At 37.1% G+C, this 21,558-nt stretch overlaps 1 pseudogene; it reads left to right on the top strand.

The window, feature by feature from the left end:
• Nucleotides 1-21,296, top strand: part of LOC147374728 (ataxin-3 pseudogene) — a 189,537-nt pseudogene extending 168,241 nt beyond the window's left edge.
• The last annotated feature ends 262 nt before the right edge of the window (nucleotides 21,297-21,558 follow it).

Raw genomic sequence — 21,558 nt, 5'->3', positions numbered from 1 at the left:
GGTTGTGCTCAAAATCCTTCAAGCTAGGCTTCAGCAATGTGTGAACTGAGAAATTCCAGAGGTACAGCTGGGTTTAGAAAAAGCAGAGGAGGCAGAGATCAAATTGCCAGATCAAATTGCCAAAACTTTTGGAACATACAGAGAGTAAGATAATTATAGGAAAAAAACATTTACTTCTGCTTCATTGACTACACTAAAGCCTTTGACTGTGTGAATCACAACAAACTATGGAAAATTTAAAAGATGTGGGAATACCAGACTTGTCTCCTGAGAAACCTGTTTGCAGACAGAAAAGCAATAATTAGAACCTTACATGGAAGAAATCACTGGTTCAAAATTGAGAAATAAGTACATCAAGGCAAAATATTGTCACCCTGCATATTTAGCATCCATGCAGAGTACATCATGTAAAATGCCAGGCTGGATGAATCACAAGCTGGAATCAAGATAGCCAGAAGAAATAACAACAACCTCAGACATGCTGATCATACAAGCCTAATAGAAAGTATGGAAAGGAACTAAAAGTGAAGTTGAAAAGGAAGTAAAGAGTTTCTTGATGAGGTTGAAAAAATAGAATGAAAAAAACTGATTTAAAACTCAACATTAAAAAATCTAAGATCATGGTATCCAGTCCCATCACATCATGGCGTATAGATGGGGAAAATGTGACAGCAGTAACAAATTTTATTTACTTGAGCTCCAGAATCACTGCAGATGGTGACTGCAGCCATGAAATTTAAAAAAAAAAAAATTGCTTGCTCCTTGGAAGAAAAGCTGTGACACACCTAGACAGCATAGTAAAAAGCAAAGGCATCACTTTGCCAACAAAGGTCCATCTAGTCAAAGTCATTTATGGATGTCAGAGTTGGACCATAAAGAAGGCTGAGTGCCAAAGAATTGATGCTTTTGAATCATGGTCCTGGAGAAGACTCTTGAGAGTTCCTTAGGCTCCAAGGAGAAGAAACGAGTCAATGCTAAAGGAAATTAAACCTGAATATTCATTGGAAGGACTGATGCTAAAGCTGAAACTCCAATACTTTGGCTACCTGATGCAAAGTGCTAACTCATTGTAAAAGCTCCTGATTCTGGGAAAGATTGAAGGCAAAAGGAGAAGGGAGTGAAAGAGAATGAATTGGTTAGATAGCATAACCGACTCAGTGAACATGAATCTGAGCAAACTCTGGGAGATATGAAGGACAGGGAAGCTTGAAGTGCTGCAGTCCATGCAACTGAACAACAATTATCTTATCTAATTTATAAGATAAGAATTCTATTTCATATTATTTATTTTCCATCACTAGAAGTTATTTTGAAGTTATTGCAAATTCTGGATTACAGAAAAAAATTATCAGGCATGCAAACAATGTGGATGATATGATTCAGTCAACAGACTGGCAAACAACAGATGTACTGACACTAGCAAACTAGGACCCAAATCATGTTATAAATATGTCCTATGTGTAAAGGTGAAAGAAACCATAACCGGTGTATTTTGAGTGGTTAGTTTTTATACATATAATGTAATCATATGTGTTTATATGGGACAGAGGATGAGATGACTGGATGGCATCACTGACTCGATGTACGTGAGTCTGAGTGAACTCTGGGAGTTGGTGACGGACAGGGAGGCCTGGCGTGCTGTGATTCATGGGGTCACAAAGAGTCGGACACGACTGAGTGACTGAATTGAATTTAATTAAATGTATTGTTTTCCTGGTTTTCAATTATATATATACTGCTGCTAAGTCACTTCAGTCGTGTCCGACTCTGTGCCACCCCATAGACGGCAGCCCACCAGGCTTCCCAATCCCTGGGATTCTCCAGGCAAGAACACTGGAGTGGGTTGCCATTTCCTTCTCCAATGCATGAAAGTGAAAAGTGAAAGTGAAGTTGCTCAGTCGTGTCCGACTCTAGCGACCCCATGGACTGGAGCCTACCAGGCTCCTCCATCCACGGGATTTTCCAGGCGAGAGTACTGGAATGGGGTGCCATTGCCTTCTCCTATATATATATATATATATATATATATATATATATATAATTTTCTTGGTTTCTTTGGATGAGTTGACATTTATGTTATTCTATTTTAAAAGCTATTGGACTTTTGCTATACCTTCTCCTTCTTAATGTATTATTGTAAGCCAAGGTTTTGTGGTAAGTCTATGCAATTCTGTGCAACCCTGTTTCCAAGTGTTAATCATTCAGTTGTGTCCAACTCTTTGTGACCCCATGGATGGTAGCCTGTCAGGCTCCTCTGTCCATGGGATTTTCCAGGCAAGAATACTGAAGTAGGCTGCCATTTCCTTCACCAGGAAATCTTTTCAACCTAGACACTGAACACAGATCTCCCACATCATAGGCAGATTCTTTACTGTCTGACCCCCAGGGAAGACTCAGAGGCCTGTACAAAAGCCAACAACTCAGCAGCCCAGAGCTCTTTTCTCCATCCCCTCACCTCTACAGGACTGTTCATTCTGTTAGGCACATCCTTCCTGCCCTTCATTCTGAAATGTACTTCCAGCCAAAAAGCCACTTTGATATGTTGCCTGTTTCCTATTCTCAGAGATCACATTATTATCTAACCTCTGAAAAGACTTGCTTCATATCCTCTCCAGGTGCATGGTTTCTGAAGGCAGAATGGCTAGTCTGGTAGTAGATACTTCATTATGACTAGAATCAGGTAGAGAATTTATCAGTTTTTTTAATCAATATAATTTATGGCAGATTGTAAAAGAAAAATGTGAAGGTATGATTCCTTATTTGTCTCTGGAAGAGCTAATGCTGTATTACTATTATTTCTATCTAAAACAATGGAATTCACTATTGGACGTCAAAGTTTCAAATTTTCTTTTAAGGTATGTCTTATTATAAAGCCAAATCCATTAATAGATGTAGGACTATTAAGTAGTTATGAAATAATTACAAGAGCCCTGAAACTAAAGTTTCTGTAAAAGAAAAGTGTTTGCTTCAGATTTCCACAAATCCTAACACCCACAGCTTCAAAGGGCTTTATATTGTGAAACAAGTGCTCTATCCTCAGAGAGGCTATCATTTACGTGTGAGAACAAAGGAATTTAGACAAGCAAGGACTATGAAAGTATAATACCCACGTATCCTTTCTAAAAAAAGTTACTTCAAATATTTCAGCAGCTTGAGAGATGAATGAACCTTTCAAATCAGTGTTTTTATAAAAAGAAGATGAAAAATGAACGCCAGAGAAAATTTTAAAAAAAATGGGCAAGAGGGAAAAAACTACATATAAGCTAGTTTTAAGGGAAAAATATAAAGTAACATGATAGAATTAAAAGCATACATAAATTCATTTATTTTTTACACAATGATGGCATATGGATCAAAGTTGTAATTCTCCTATGGGACCAAAAACAATGTGATACTAAAAGAGTTGAATATAAGAGATGGGCAATGACTTCCAGTTGCAAATGATACAAATTCAACTCCTATCAACTTGAAAGACCCCATGTTAACTTACTTCACTGGGATGTGGACTGGTTTTAAGCACGACGTCAAGGCTGTATATTGTCACCCTGCTTATTTAACTTATATGCAGAGTACATCATGAGAAAAGCTGGACTGAAAGAAGCAGAAGCTGGAATCAAGATTTCTGGGAGAAATATCAATAATTTCAGATATGCAGATGACACCACCCTTATGGCAGAAAGTGAAGAGGAACTAAAGAGCCTCCTGATGAAAGCGAAAGTGGAGAGTGAAAAAGTTGGCCTAAAGCTCAACATTCAGAAAACGAAGATCATGGCATCCGGTCCCATCACTTCATGGGAAATGGATGGGGAAACAGTGTCAGACTTTATTTTTCTGGGCTCCAAAATCACTGCAGATGGTGACCTCAGCCATGAAATTAAAAGACGCTTACTCCTTGGAAGGAAAGTTATGACCAACTTAGACAGCATATTCAAAAGCAGAGACATTATTTTGACAACAAAGTTTTGTCTAGTCAAGGCTCTGGTTTTTCCTGTGGTCATGTATGGATGTGAGAGTTGGACTGTGAAGAAGGCTGAGCGCCAAAGAATTGATGCTTTTGAACTCTGCTGTTGGAGAAGACTCTTGAGAGTCCCTTTGACTGCAAGGAGATCCAACCAGTCCATTCTGAAGGAGATCAGCCCTGGGATTTCTTTGGAAGGAATGATGCTAAAGCTGAAACTCCAGTACTTTGACCACCTCATGCAAAGAGTTGACTCTTTGGAAAAGACTCTGATGCTGGGAGGGATTGGGGGCAGGAGGAGAAGAGGACAACAGAGGATGAGATGGTTGGATGGCATCACTGACTCAATGTACATGAGTCTGAGTGAACTCCGGGAGTTGGTGAGGGACAGGGAGGCCTGGTGTGCTGCGATTCATGGGGTCGCAAAGAGTCAGACATGACTGAGCTACTGAATTGAACTGAACTGAACTGAGACAACATGTCCTTACCTTTCTCCATTTTGGGTCTCTGTGTATCTCTAACTGACCCAATAAGTAAGTTTATTTCTCCATGCAAGACTGAAAGCTACTGGAGTCCCAGCAATCCATGGAGCCAGAATTGTTTAGGCTTGATTCATGATCCCACCTGGAATCCTGGAGATGGTACAGAAACCTTAAATCACATTGGGTGTCTTCCTTCTAAGAAAAAACTATATCCATAAGATTGGGGGAAAGAGTTCTAAATCAATAAAACAACAAAACCAGAACAGAAGACAAGAGAAATTAATAAACCCTGGCCATAGTTGTTTATATTTAACTCATTTCTGTGTGTGTATAATCTATATTGTAAACAATAATCACATACTTTTAATATTAATTATGAATTGTCATTTTTTATTACAATGAGTGGAGAAGGCAATAGCACCCCACTCCAGTACTCTTGCCTGGAAAATCCCATGGACGGAGGAGCCTGGTAGGCTGCAGTCCATGGGGTCGCTAAGAGTCAGACACGACTGAGCAACTTTCCTTTCACTTTTCACTTTCATGCATTGGAGAAGGAAATGGCAACCCACTCCAGTGTTCTTGCCTGGAGAATCCCAGGGACAGGGGAGCCTGGTGGGCTGCCGTCTATGGGGTCGCACAGAGTCGGACACGACTGAAGTGACTTAGCAGCAGCAGCATTACAATGAAAAGATAGGATTCCTCTAAAATAAAGTGTCTTGAAAACTATAACCAGAGATGAATAATTTTATAATTTAAGTGAATTTATCCCAGAAAAACATATTTCAAAATATTGCCGCACTGTCATCTTTAATGGCTTCCTAGTATTTCATTCTGCATATGGAATTTAAAGTTCTGTCTAATAAAGAACATTGAGATATTTCAATTTAAATATGCAGGTGTGTGTGTTTGTGCATGCATGTAGGGAGAGAGAAAATTCCTTACATGCTTAAATGTAGCTGTAAAACCACATAAAACAGAGAGCCTATCAAAGAATATGCTAAAGCTTCTGATATGTTTAATGTATTTGAATTTTCATTCAATCCAAATAAAGTTAGTACTAATAACAAAAATATTGCAAAATATGGAGATTTTCTTTTGCATATTGGGTGTCATTTTTTCTGGACATTTGCGATTAGTCCAGGAGGAAGGACGAGCTGGGTGCTGAGTGGTTAAGTTGGGCTATGGAGTCAACTTAGTGGAGGCAAATAGCAGGCAAAAAGGCTGGAATGATGGCTTGAAAGTTTAAGTCAGCATCCAGTCATGATGGATCAGGAAAGCTGGGTTGAAGGCATTGAGTTTCTATTTTACTCAGTGAAGAAAAAAAGAGATTAATAATATTCCCAAGTCTCTTCTTTAGGCAGTGAATTGATGGGAATAGGTAAACTACTGTATGGAGACAAAGAGTAGAATCTTTTATTATTTAGGTTCCGTGCCACTTTTCTCCAGATTTTCTTTGCAGGGACTACTTCAATGTTCTGTTTCTTTCAGGTCTGCACAGTTAATTATGGTACGTTCAGCCCAATACGAAAGGTAAAAATGTCTGTAAATGTAGCTTATGTTCTAAATCTCTCAACTTCAGGTACAAATAGCTTTCTTTTATGGCTCTCTGGATGTGTATCTCTTAGTGCCATATATCCTCTTGATCTTGCAAATACACTGGAGGCTCTATATTACTTGCAAGTAAATTATAACTAAATAGTATAGACTAACACTATACCTTGGAGCTATAATTCTTTATTAAATGACTCTGTATAACGACGTTAACTAAAATGTACTGTGAATTTAAACTGTTTCTGTTCTGTCGGGCTTGTAGCAGGTTTACTGTAAACAGTTTCTACACAGGCCTTGCACTGGTTTACACTGCGTGTTGTTTATGCCCTGTGCTTCCTCTGTATGTTACTGTCTCTTACCAAGCCTGGGTTCACTATGGCAAGCAAACAAAACAGAAGAAAGTTCTTGCGGATGTTAGCCAATAGCAACTATTTTTTCCTTTGCCTCTCAAGACATCAGTTCACTTTATGATTCCATTAATTTTAAAAATACACATCTGAGAATTGAAGAAATAGCTACAGGCAGTAAGCCTGCCTAGAACCATTAGTCCTACTCTTTTTTTTGCTTGCTACTAAGGTTTATTAAAAAAATAAATTTTCCTCTATTTTAAAATTATCTTTTAAGCTTAGTTTGAGCATTTTGTGTCAAGAAAGGATGTAATAAATATTAAAGAAACTGACTGGGAAAGATGAGAAACAATGATAAATACATTTAGATACTTCTCACAATAAACCCTATACTTGAATACTTTGTGAAGGAAGAAGAGCCACAAACAGAGCCTATGGTCCCTTCAAGGACAAAGTGTGTGTCCTAAACTAGAGCTGATTCTGCCCACCCCACAGAAGTGATGAGATGGGGTCACAAGTAAACAACATCTGCTTATTGAAAGAGGCCGACATAAAGCTAATCAAGAAATAACTAAAAGGTCCAAGGGAGTAGATCCAGAAGCAATAGATACAATTTTTTACGTGAATAGTTTTGTAGATAAGTCATTTTTGTCATATTTTAGATTCCACACATAAGTGATAGATGATATCTATGAAATAGAAACAAACTCAAACACAACAGACTTGTGGCTGCCAACGAGGGCGGTAAGGACAGGTTGGAGGAGGAGTTTGAAGTTAGCATATACAAACTATTATATTTGGATGGATAAACAACAAGCTCCTACTGTATAGCATAGAGAACTATATTCAATATCCTGTGATAAATCAGAATGGAAAAGTATATATATATATATATATATATATATATATATACACATATACATATATATATTCTTATATAGAAAAGTGAAGTGTTTGTTAGTCAGTCATTTCCATCTCTTTGCCACCTCACAGATTGTAACCTGCCAATCTACACTGTCCATGGGATTCTCTAGGTAAGAATGCCGGAATGGGTTACCATTTCCTTTTCCAGGGGATCTTCCTGACCCAGGGACTGGACCCGGGGTTTCCAACATTGTGGGCAGATTCTCCACCATCTTAGCCACCAGGGAAACCCTATATTCTTATATATATGAATAATTTTGCTGTACACCAGCAAATAACATAGCATGGTAAATCAACTGTATTTCAAATATTCATTTAAAAATTATTTAATTGAAATAATATTAAATGAATAATTTCCCTCAAAATATGAGGTTTGAAAATAAGAACTATTTAACCCTGAAATGGTTTTTGTAAGAACCAAGTTAATTTCCTTCCATTTTGAAGTATTCAAGGATGTAGTCACACATTGTAGAAAGGATTTCTGATACATAAGGAAAAAAAAAAAGGTTGCCTTTTATGCAACTGAACATGGACTGAAGGGAACTGAAACAACTTTACCTTAAAGATGTGGTTTGATACATCCTTAACTGAATGTTAGTTGAATGTCTACTGTATTCTTAGTTGAATGCTGCAAACTTCATATAATTCTGTAGTTCACTCACCCACTCCTGATCACATTCATTTTGTCTTCCTACAGCCTTTACAAAACTTCATTAAGCTCCCCATACCCAACGCTTGCCTTTGCTTCATCAGTAGCAGACCTTGTCTACTAACTCATTAAGAACATTGAAACCAGTGTGTGAGCCACATGAATCTATTTCATATGAGAGGTGGTGATGATGACTCAGTCTTTATTATTAGCATTATTTTCATGTTGGTGTCATTTTCTATTGCTGTTATTAATGATAGTTTTATTTCTTAATATTTTATATATGTGTAGAAACCCATGAGTAAGGAATCTGGCTTCAAAAACAAGGAGACTTGGAGACTAAGTTGCATCCCCAGGACTTAACTGGTCCCCTTCCTTCCTTGGCTTACTATGATAATGAGGTAAATTTGTAATACTGATAAAGAAGATTTCTCTTCTTGGATCAATAGTTTAGAAGAATTGGCCATCGTTTTCAGGAAATTGCTTGGAAGGATGAATAAAGGAAGTAGTAAAGCAAAAATTTTCCAGAAGGGTTCAATATCCCATCCAATTACACTAACTTAGTAGATAAATGGAAAGATGATTGGAGATCCAAGTGTGCCTCTGATCACTCTTAGAGAGAGGAGTAGATGGTAATCAGAAGTCCATATCAAACATGCATTATGTTAGTTTTATTTTTAAAAAAGAGAGAGAACAATTACAATTAAAGACAGTATACAACATAACCTTTCTAAAGTCCAAAAATTATATAGAAATAAGGACAATAATAAATACAGCAAAAAGGTCAAAAATAGATATTGCCCAAATAAAGGCAATGTCAAAGAATGCTCAAACTACTGCACAAATGCACTCATTTCACACACTAGTAAAGTAATGCTCAAAATTCTGTAAGCCAGGCTTCAACAGTATTTGAAATGTGAACTTCCAGATGTTCAAACTGGTTTTAGAAAAGGCAGAATAACCAGAGATCTAATTGTCAACATACGTTGGATCATTGAAAAAGCAAGAGAGTTCCAGAAAAATATCTATTTCTGCTTTATTGACTATGCCAAATCCTTTGACTGTGTGAATCACCACAAACTGTGGAAAATTCTGAAAGAGATGGAAATATCACACCACCTGACCTGCCTCTTGGGAAATCTGTATGCAGGTCAGGAAGCAACAGTTAGAACTGGACATGGAACAACAGACTGGTTCCAAATAGGAAAAGGAGTATGTCAAGGCTGCATATTCTCACCCTACTCACTTAACTTATATGCAGAGTACATCATGAGAAACCCTGGGCTGGATTAAGCACAAGCTGGGATCAAGGTTGCCGGGAGAAATATCCATAACGTCAGATATGCAAATGACACCACCCTTATGGCAGAAAGTGAAGAACAACTAAAGACCTCCAGATGAAAGTGAAAGAGGAGGGTGAAAAAGTTGGCTTAAAGCTCAACATTCAGAAAACTAAGATCATGGCATCTAGTCCCATCACTTCATGGCAAAGAGATGAGGAAACAGTGGAAACCGTGACAGACTTTATTTTGGGGGGCTCCAAAATCACTGCAGATGGTGACTATAGCCATGAAATTAAAAACACTTGTTCCTCGGAAGAGAAGTTATGACCAAACAAGACAGCATATTCAAAAGCAGAGACATTACTTTGCTAACAAAGGTCCATCTAGTCAAAGCTATGGTTTTTTCAGTAGTCATGTATGGATGTGAGAGTTGGACTATAAAGAGAGCTGAATGCTGAAGAATTGATGCTTTTGAACTGTGGTGTTGGAGAAGACTCGAGAGTCCCTTGGACTGCAAGGAGATCCAACCAGTCCATTCTAAAGGAGATCACTCCTGCATATTCATTGGAAGGACTGATTCTGAAGCCGAAACTCCAATACTTTGGCCACCTGACGCAAATAACTGACTCATTTGAAAAGACCCTGATGCCGGGAAAGATTAAAGGTGAGAGGAGACGGGGATGACAGAGGATGAGATGGCTGGATGGCATCACCAACTTAATGGAAACGAGTTTGAGTAACCTCCAGGAGTTGGTGATGGACAGGGAGGCCTGGTGTGCTGCAGTCCACGGGGTCGCAAAGAGTCGGACACGACTGAGTGACTGAACTGAACTGAACTGAAAAATAGATATTAAAACATAAATCATGATACAAATTGGCAAAGGTAAGATTAATATTTGAGTCAATTAAGATTAATAGTTTACATTTCTCTATGAAAAGGCAGATTCAGTAAATGAAAAAGCAGAAGATATTAGAAAATATATATAATTGGATAATAAAGAAGACAGATTAATCTGTAATAACATATGCTGAAATACATTTTAGGTTAATTGCAAAGTTGAATGTTCCTAAATAATTAAGGAAATAATGCACTTTGTCAATTCTAACATATATATATATATATATATATATGTCAACATTTTAGTATCACTAAAAGAGTGATGTGCATTACAATGAATAGCATGTCATAGTTTTATTTCATAGGAGTGCACACAGTAATTGTGTATCTTACAGCCAAGATGTCTTGATTTTGATGGAGAATGATAAATATGTGCTGTGTGTGCTCAGTCGTGTCCAACTCCTTGCAACACCATGGACAGTAGCTCACTACGCTCTTCTGTATGAAACTCAGTAATTACTTATCATGAGGTTGGAGAAGAATTTCTAAGTAATCTGGAAATTATTCAAAAATCATAGAGAAAACTTCTGTTGATTAATAATAATAAATAATGATGGTGTTAAGGTACAATAAACTGGAAAATTTTGGAAAACCAACTATGTATAGTAATAGATTATGCAATTTTTTCATTGTACATAATTTCATATATAGAAATTAGAAAGCTAGAATAAAGAATTTCAGTATGCTCTTCACAAAGATTCTTCAAATGCTAACATTTTCCTATAGTTGATTCAGCTTTGTGTCCTTCCATGGCAAGATAGATATAAACATTATGCATCTGCATATACTTTGAAAATAAGTGACAGAGATACTGTTCTTCAATCAACAAGGATATTCTCACATAATCACAGCAAAATTTAAAAAAGAAAACTAACATTGATATAGAAATTTTAAAAAGTATTTCAAAAATTTTCTTTAGAGAAATAAACTTTCAGATTTTGAGTTACATTGAGTTATTATGGTCTTATTTTCTTTAATCTGGAATTGTGTTAAATTTTACTTTCTTTAGTGACTTGAAGATTTTGATAAGTACAGGAAAACTAATTTCTAAAATGCCCATCAATTTTAATTTGTCTTCTTTTTCCTCACCGTTGAATAGATTTTATTCATGTTTGTCAGAAATACCCTAGAAATTGTATGATGATCTTTTCATTGCCTCATATCAGAAGTCACAGAATATCAATTTGTTTCAATACAGATTTTTATCAACCACTTGATTAAATTCATGTCTGCCATATTTCTCCAATATAAAACTCTATTTTCCTTTTATAATCAATAAGTATCTATGTGTAGATACTCTGGAAGAAGGAAGGCAATCCACTCCAGTATTCTTGCCTGGATAATCCCATGGACAAGAGCCTGGCAGGCTACAGTCCATGGGATTACAAAAGTGTTGGACACGGTTTAATGACTAAATAACATAGATACTCTGATAACATGTAAAAGTGCCATTATTCATCAAACACTCTCTCTCTAATTTTAGCATCTACTCATGTGCCTTGCATAAAACAATTATTACTGCAATGGTTACCATGTTATAGTTTCCTAATTCTATCCTTTCTATAAATATTAGTTGGCATTTTACTGTAAGAAAAAGCTCCCTACCATTTACTTATGCAAATATAAATTTGTGGATTCTTATTTTATTTCACAGGTAATAATCAATCAGTATAATTTATTTTGGCATGCAGATTGTCTCAGGATAATCTGATGGGAGTCTCTTAAATCCAGCTCTGGTATCTGTGTGTGTGTATGTACATGTGTGTGTGTGTGTGTGTGCGTGTGTGTGTCTTGTCCTTAAGCAACTCCTTACGTTTTGGCACAGAGATGTTGCAGGTTCATTTGTCATTTCTCTGGCTCAGCCATGGCCCCAGCCTTTTCTCCAAGGAACCCTGGTTCTTTCAGTTCTTTCTAGTGAATATGTGCAATAGATTTCCTAATTATTACTATGGTATCATTCCCCTAGCCTTTCTCAAAGAACAGAGCTGATAGATAGATAGATCACATATCTTGATAGAGAGAGAATATAATTAGATACATAACATACAGATATAGGTAGTTATACTCAATATGTATATATCTCTTCACCTATATATCTACAGTGAGACTGAGTAGTTATACACATACAACTATTGATGTATGTAATTATATCTAAATATAATTATATGCAGTCTCCCACATTGCAGGCAGACGCTTTAACATCTGAGCCACCAGGGAAGCCCTCTGTGTATATATAAACATGTAAATATATATTATCTAGTATTCCATCTATATAAAACTATAATTTCATATCTGTGCCTTTGATTTCAACATAATGTTGCAGGATTCACTTTATATTTATAATTTTCATATCTGACAGTGAGAAACCTAGTTCCCATTAGCCACAGTATGTTTATTTATTTGTTCAGTCCTAGAGTGTACAAAAAGGCACTTCAGAATAGCTAACCTATATATCTGCAAGAAAAAATAACCAGCAGTTATTACCATTTTTCTGCTCGTTTGCTTTAGCTTGAGGGTATAGAGTCAAAGTACTCTGCAAATATTACTTGAGTTTGTTCTTGTGTCTCCACCCACTTTTGCAATGGTATTAATTTTTAAAAGCATTAAGTATATTTGTTTCTATTTCAGATTAGACCTGTTTCCCCATCTTTATTGAAAGTGAAATACACAGCTGTGTGTGTGTGTGTGTGTGCACAAAATATGAAACATTAATAGAGCTCCAAATGTCAACAATCTAAGAAGTTACAGTCAGAGAAGTGACCCTCTCAATTCTTTTTATGTCCTTCCCAGGATATCACTTTCCTTCCCATTCTTACCAATGAATGCAGGTATTACCAACTACTAAAAATAAAATAATCATCTGCTGAGGGACATTAGGATGTTTCCATGCCCTAGCTATTGTAAACAGTGCTATAATGAGCATTGGGGCACATGCTTCTTCTTCAATTATGGTTTCCTCAGGGTATATTCCCAGTACTGGGATTGCTGGGTCATATGGTAGTTTATTATTAGTTTTTGAAGGAATTTCCATACTGCTCTCCATAGTGGCAGTATTAATTTGCATTCCCACCAATAGTACAAGAGGGTTCCCTTTTCTCCACACTCTTTCCAGCATTTATTGTTTGTAGACATTTTAATTGATGGCCATTCTGACTGGTGTAAGGTGATACCTCATAGTTTCAGTTTGCATTTTTCTAATAATGAGCAATGTTGAGAATTTTTTCATATGTTTATTAGCCACCTGTATGTCTTCTTTGGAGAAATGTCTGCTTAGGTCTTCTGCCCAACTTTTGATTGGGTTGTTTGTTTTTCTGGTACTGAGTTGCATGAGCTGCTTGTATGTTTTGGAGATAAAGAAATTGAAGTAGATGCACGCAATGGAATATTATTCAGCCATAAAAAGGAATGCACTTGAGTCCATTCTAATGAGGTGGATAAACCTGGAGCCTATTATACAAAATAAAGTAGGTCAGAATAAGAAAAACAAATATTGTATATTAATGCATAAACATGGAATCTAGAACGATGATACTGATGAACCTATTTGCAGAGTAGCAATAGAGATGAAGACATGGAAAACAGACTTGTGAACACAGTGGGGAAGGAGAGGGTGGGACGAAGGGAGAGAGCAGCATGGATACACGTACGTTACCATATGTAAAATAGATAGCCAGTGATAATTTGCTCAGACCAGTGCCCTGTGACAATTTAGAGGGATGGACTAGGGTAGGAAGCTGGAGGGAGGGTACATATGTGTATCTATGGCTGATTCACGTTGCTGTATGGCAGAAACCAGTGGATTTTGTAAAGCTATTATCCTTCAATTGAGATACATAAATTAAAAAAAAAACTGAAACTGTTATATTTGACATAAAGGCTATATATCATATAATTTGTATATAATACTGGAAACAATACCTTTGTTTTATGTCTCCAGAAGCACAGCTTGAGTTAAGGACACACGGGCAAGCTAGTTATTGAGGACATATCCTCAGAAGGCATTGAAGAAACGAGCGGAGAAGAGAAAGAAGCCCAGCAGGTGTGGGATTTCAGGTACACTGACATTCTGAGTATTTGGGAATCAACAGAACCAGTTGACAAAGGCTGGCTCTCTGATGGTGGTGGACTCCATCAATTAGAAGTTAAGAATGCAGAAGATGGAAGAGCACAGCTCCCAGAACAGAAAGAACTGGATGGAGTATCGAAATCCTCTATTCCAACATGGCTGTCGAAATACAGTCACTCAGCTTTATTGAAACATTAGTCAAATGAAAATAGGAAAACGAGGATGTGGATATTGCATAAAGCCATGAATAAAATTGAACATGTCTAAATAAAATTGAACATCTTCACTTACACGTTTGATGATTCTGAATATCAGGTTTGCCTCTAATCTTTCCAACAATAAAAATGGAAAAAATAATTCACAATGACCATCAGTTAAAAGATAGGTAAATATATAAATAGATAAGTAGATAGACATAATTATGTACAATTAATGATGTACAGATATAAATGTAGTAAGCTACAACTTTTCTTAGTATAATGACTGAAAATTTTTCATCTCCTTGAGTACATAAAGATAATTGTGAAATACTATGAACAGTTTATTCACAATATGTGTACTATAAATCCAGCTGGTTTTTGCTGTGACCTTTAAGTTCAGCTGTGCTTTTATGCTAAAGCAGAATTCAGTGTTAAATGTTGTATAACACATACATTTCATGAAGACATTTCACTTTTATAATTCTGATTGATTTTATAATTCTTAAATTCTTTTCTTAATTTGTCAGTAAAAGGTCTATTGAACTACCACTATTCCACATTTTATAACAGAAGATAAAGCTTAGCATCATTTTCTCCTGGAAGTTTGGTCTTTCACAGATAGAGAACTAAAAGGAAAGTCAAGATGGAAATTGGATGTGAAATAATGTCCCAGATTTGTTCAACAGTATCTAGCCATCTAGCTATCATCTCTGTATCTATATCCATCCATCATTATATCTATATCTGTTTATACATGTGGCTTAGTGGGGTTGGGAAGATCCCCTGAAGAAGGAAATGGCAACCCACTTCAGCATTCTTGCCAGGAGAATTCCATGGACAGAGGAGACTGGTGGTTGCAAGTCCATGGAGTTGCAAATAATCGGACACGACTGAACAACTAACATATAAGAAAAGTGAAAAGAAAGTGAAAGTCGCTCAGTCGTGTCCGACTCTTTGCAACCCCATGGACTATACAGCCCATGGAATTCTCCAGGACAGAATACTGGAATGGGTTGTCCTGCCCTCCTCCAGGGGATCTTCCCAACCCAGGGATCAAACCCAGGTCTCCCACATTGCAGGCAAATTCTTTACCAGCTTAGCCACAAGGGAAGCACACATAAGGAAACATACATATATATACATTATAAATATAATTATACTTATAATTTATATATAAATATGTGTATATTTATATTATTTATAATATTTATATATTATAATTATATATATTATACGCACATATAATATAATACACACACATATGTATATTATATACACACACACACATATATATGCTGCTACTGCTGCTAAGTCACTTCAGTCATGTCCGACTCTGTGTGACCCCATAGAAGGCAGCCCACGAGGTTTCCCTGTCCCTGGGATCCTCCAGACAAGAACACTGGAGTGGGTTGCCATTTCCGTCTCCAATGCAGTAAAGCGAAAAGAGAAAGTGAAGTCACTTGGTCGTGCCCAACTCTTAGTGACCCCATGGACTGCAGCCTACCAGGCTCCTCCATCCATGGGATTTTCCAGGCAAGAGTACTGGAGTAGGGTGCCATTGCCTTCTCCAATATATATATATATAATATCCATCTATATAAAACTTTGAATTGACATTGGTGTCCCTGACTTCAACCAACATCACAAGATTGTAAACAGTGACTAATCAGGTATTTGACAGTCCAGTTCAGATAATTTCCCAAACTGCAGACAAAGAAGGTTCAGATAGCAGATTGTCTCATTATATCCCAGAACATGTCAAGAAGACCACACACAGGATTGTGTGACCTATAGCAGGAGGGACATTGACTCACTGAACTGGATCCAGAGGAGAGCTTTTTTGCAATGGGAAATAGCCTTGTAACTGAGTCCTATGTGGCACTGTCAAAGGAACTTGAATATATAGCTTGTAGAAGAGAAGAGTTAAAGAACAGAAGAGAGTGTTTTCAAGTTTTGAAAATTATTTTATGTACTGGAATTTAGAATTTATACATAGTAAATTTGCTGAGTTGAAGTTAATTTATGGATTAAAGGGAGACAATTGAAGAAGGTGAATTTTGAACAAATAAAGCCCCATTGTCCCAAAAATAGAAATGCCATGAGAGAAAACTACTTCCTAACAAGTCTTCAACTAGATGCATAAGATTTGGATGATATTTCCATATTCACATCAAATTTCTGATGTTAAAGTAAGATACTCAGTCACTCAGTCATGTCTGACTCTGCAACCCCATGGACAGTATCCTACCAGGCTCCTCCATCCATGAGATTTCCCAGGCAAGAATACTGGCATGGGTTGCTATTTCCTTCTCCGGGGGATCTTCCTGACCCAGAGATCAAACCCATGTCTCCTGCATTGGCAGGCAAATTCTTTATCAGAGAGCCACCGGGGAAGCCCATTAATTATTTTCAGAAAAGAAAATACAAGAAAAATTAAAAAATAAACCTGATACATAGCAAAGGAGCTAAAAATATCAATTTACAAAAAAAAAAAAATTGACCTGACACATAGTGGAGAAGCTAAGAATATTAATTTACTTCCTTCCTTTTCATTCCAAGTTATAGAGTTTGTATCAAGATCCACTGAGACAAAGACTTGAAAGCACATAGTAAGATACACAACAATATCTCTTACACATAAGACTCAGTGGATTTATGAGAAGACCAGTAAGCAACTGAATCTTGAAATATAGTCCCATCCATGTCCCTGTAAGTCTATTTCCTCATTGCAAAACAGAGGAAATGTCTTCATTTATCTCATAGGGCTGTTGTAAAATAAAAAGATTAAAATGAACTTTGATAAAGTAATATTAAAATCCTATGTGATGATAAAACCAGTAGCCTATTATTATAGTCATAACACTGTAAGTAAAGTGTGCAGCTGAAATGAGGCCTAGGGTAAAAATATTCTTTTCTTGAATAGCTTTCCTATTTTAACTAATGGAAAATTTTCTTTGGATAAATGTATGTCCCATGATCAAATTTCAGATCTGAGTATCTGGGGAAGCTGTCACATCAAGTCATGTTCATGCCCCTCACATTTAATTCTTAGGTCACAGACCTACAGTGTTGTCCCAAATTTTATCACTAACAGGGTTCTTGGAAAATGGCAAATAATCTTTCTTCATAGTTTAATTAGCCTTCACAGTCTAAAAACCAAAATTCTTACTTATCAGTGCCTACCCAATCAGAGCACTGCTTTTAAAATCTTATAATGCTTCATCTATTTCATAGAGTAGGATCATTGCAAGGACTCACAAGGCTTCATAGGGTGAGCTCATGTAAAGTTTAAGTAAAGATAAAGAATACAGACAAAAATTACCCAGTCAGGCATTGGGTACCTAAGAGAATTATAAACATCCTCCTCACTCCTGGGTCCTTTCTCAGATGCACAGAATTTACCTTGCATTAATCAACCTACTATTCCTGGCACTTTCCTAGTATTAGCATTTAAAAGATCACATTCTAGGAAAATCTTGAGTACAGATACCTGGAGTGGTTGGTCACCAAAATCAAGCTTCAACTTCAGAATAGGAAAAAAAAATGTGCATGAAGAAACTTGCCTTCAGGAAGCCCCAGGCAAAAGTTCCCAGTGAGATCTATATATCCCACTGGTCCTGCAGCAAATTCAGGCTGAATAACCTGGTGTACACAGATATAAACCCCCAATCAATACATTTCTGAAAAATGTAGAGACACTAACCTTGAGTGCCTCCAGGGAAATTTCAAACTCTAAGCAGCACATTATAATTCACCAGCTAGCACATCTCATTCTTATCCTGGACAAGTGTCAGTACCAGACTTTCAGGCCTACCAGGAAAAAAGCAGAGAGTTGCCCCAGTTAAGCTATAAGATTATCCCATCTTTTGCATTATTAAACTCAGAATTTAAGAACTTTAGAGTTGTAGAGCAATTTTTAGAGTAATCAGCCCATGCAAAGTGGGAAGACTCTGAGCTCACCCCTTCCCAGTGAACACCAAAACTAGAACATATAGAAGAACAGCCACCTCTGAGAAGGAGCTGAAGACCAGCAGAACAGATTTTCTACAACTAAGAATATAAATAAAAGGCCGCATGGGGATGGGGAGGAGGGGCAGAGATGTGGTGCAATAGAAGCCATACCTCCAAAGCAGAGACTCACAATTGGGGGAATATTCTAAATGTGGAGGACCCTTGAAAAAGAAAGGGCCCAAGTCCCAATCAGGCTCCCCAGAAGAGGAGACAGGCGTCGGTAATATTTGACTTTGAAAACAATCAGAATTTACATCTGGAAAAGCGGCTGTGGGAAACCAAGACTCCTCTCTTAAAAGGCTCCCACAAAGAACTCGCTTCAAATCCCAGCACAAAGGCAAGAGCTTGAAAAACACCTGGATCATAGGAGGAGACTCACTGATTAATTTTAGGGTGGGTTCCATAGGGGCAGAATCTGATAGAAATTCCTCCAGGGATAGAAGTGCTCACAGGTACATTTTTTTAAATTCTCCTTCTACCTAGTTAGCTCAGTCTGATTGGCAACTTTTATGTCACTTTCCATCAACTTAACTAACACTGTGCACACCACACTGTCATTCCCTTGAGGACTAGCCCCACTCAATTCACCCACCCAATGGCTGGCATTTCCAAAGCACCTCTGACCCTCCACCAGCTGGGTGGAGGGTATTGCTTGCTCATGCCACCAATCCCCCCAGAAGCAGCTCACCTTCTGGGAGGCCAGATCCACACAGCAGCAAGCCCATAAAACTTATGGTTGAGCCTCACAGCCAATTGTACAGGAGCCAGCTTTGCTCTCCAGTGCAGCCACAATAGTCATGACATAATCAAGCCTCATGATAATCTAACAAATATACCTAATACATAGAAAGAAATACAGAGAGACAAAATAAAAAGGCAAACATCTTCCAAACAAACAAGACAGAACAATATAAAAACTCAAACAAAGAACTAAATGAAAAGGAGATAAGCAAAGTCATAGTCACAAAAATCTCACTGAACTTAATTAAGGAAAAAACATGAGGTTGGCATAAAAATGTAGTGATTTTGGAATCCACTCCATCTTAAACAGTCATCAAATTAAAATAGACTTATACATAGATTGTTAAACAAAAACCTCATGTGAGCTACAAAATGAAAATCCACAATAAATGTAACAAATAAAGAAAAAGAAATATAAATACAACACCAAGAAAGTCATCGTATCACCAAGGAAGAGAAGAAGAGAAGAAAGTAACAGAGAATAACAAAATTCAGAAAAAAAAAATAAAGTGAAAATAAGTCCATACACAGCAGTAATAGCTTTAAAGGTATGTGTGTTTAGTCACTCAGTCATGTCCACCTCTTTGGGCTACACAAATATTCTTGCAACAGGTTATTCAAGCAAAGGTGAATAGCCCACCAGGTTCCTCTGTCCGTGGGGATTCTCCAGTCAAGACTGCTGGAGTGGGTTGCCCTCCCCTCCTCCAGAGGATCTTCCCAATCCAGGTCCCCTACATTGCAAGCATATTCTTTACCATCTGAGCCACCAAGGAAGCCCAAGAATGCTGGAGTGGGTAGCCTATCCCTTCTCCAGGGGAACTTCCCAATTCAGGAATTGAACCGGATCTCCTGCATTGCAGGCAGATTTCTTTGCCAGTTGAACTACCTGGGAAGCCCATGAATTAAATGCTTTGATCAAAAGACATAACAAGACTGAATGGATTAAAAAAATAAAAACTATATATGCATTCTACAAATGACTCTGTTCAAAACTAAATACCCATGTAGATTGAAAGGGAAGAGATGGAAAGGAAATTTGGGGTAGGGATACTCAGTTCCAACAAAATAGACTTTACAACAAAGGCTGTAAAAAAATACAAAAAAAAGGATATTGCATAATGATAAAAGTAACACCCAAACAAGAGGTTATAACATTGTAAATAATTATGCACCAAACATAGGAGCTCCTAATACATAGAGCAAGTATTAACAAATATAAAGGAAGTAATTGAGAGTAATACAATAATAGCAGGGGAATTTAACATCCTACTTACATCAATGGTTAGATCATGGAAACAAAATCAACAAGGAACACTGGCTTTAAATGACACATAAAAGCAGACTGATTTAATCCATATATATAGGACATTTCATCTAAGAGCAGCAGAATACACATTCAGTACACATGAAGCATTCTGCAGGATGGATCAAATGCTAGGCCAAAAAACGCATCTTATAAATTTAAGATTGAAGTTATATCAAACATCTTTTCTGACCACAATCACATGAAATTAGACATCAATTACAAGAAAAAAACTGGAGACTAATAAAGATGCAGTCCATCTTTCACACACACAAAAAAAGGCTCACTTTGTGCTCAACTTTGCCTGAATAACCTATCGCAAGAAGAATACTTCAGGCCTGGGGAATTATCTTCGGTTGCACACCAGCTAGATGAGTAAGAGGCAATGAGAAATGGCAGAAGCAGAAGTGCTAGTGAAGATTATAACACATTTTTGCAGCAGCCTTCTGGAAATACGGACCACAGGGCTTTTTTCTCTATTCAAGTTATAAGCAATGCCTTGAAAGTTCAGGGCTTAGAACTAATCCTCTTTAGCAATCCAGAGTGTCAGAGGCTCTGGATCAATCCCCAAAATGAAAAATCACTTATATACAATTATAAAGAACACTGGTTTATAGTTAGAAAATTAGGAAACAGTGGTTCAACTTGAAGTCTCTCTTGACAGGTCCAGAATTAAGATCATTTTTCTTGCATTTTTCTTGCTCAGTTATAACAGGAAGGTGATTCTATATTTGTTGTTAAGGATGATCTGCCAGATAGTGACCAACTCCTACAGATGATCAGAGTCCAACAAATGTATCGACCAAAACTTATTGGAGAAGAATTAGCACGACTCAAAGAACAGAGAATACAGAAAACAGATCTAGAACATGTCTTAGAATAAATTATGGGTCAGTAATGAGAAATAGATTTAAGGGATTAGATCTGATAGATAGAGTGCCTGATAAACTATGGACGGAGGTTCGTGACATTGTACAGGAAACAGGGATCAAGACCATCCCCATGGAAAAGAAATGCAAAAAAAGCAAAATGGCTGTCTGGGGAGGCCTTACAAATAGCTGTGAAAAGAAGAGAAGCAAAAAGCAAAGGAGAAAAGGAAAGATATAAACATCTGAATGCAGAGTTCCAAAGAATAGCAAGAAGAG

Source organism: Bos grunniens, chromosome 4 (genome assembly GCF_055505025.1).
Source record: "Bos grunniens cultivar Pamir isolate PY7600 chromosome 4, Bosgru_T2T1.0, whole genome shotgun sequence".
In the NCBI taxonomy this organism is placed as follows: domain Eukaryota; kingdom Metazoa; phylum Chordata; class Mammalia; order Artiodactyla; family Bovidae; genus Bos; species Bos grunniens.
The sequence above is the reverse complement of the archived record's forward strand: the minus strand, read 5'-3'. Positions and strand labels throughout refer to the sequence as shown.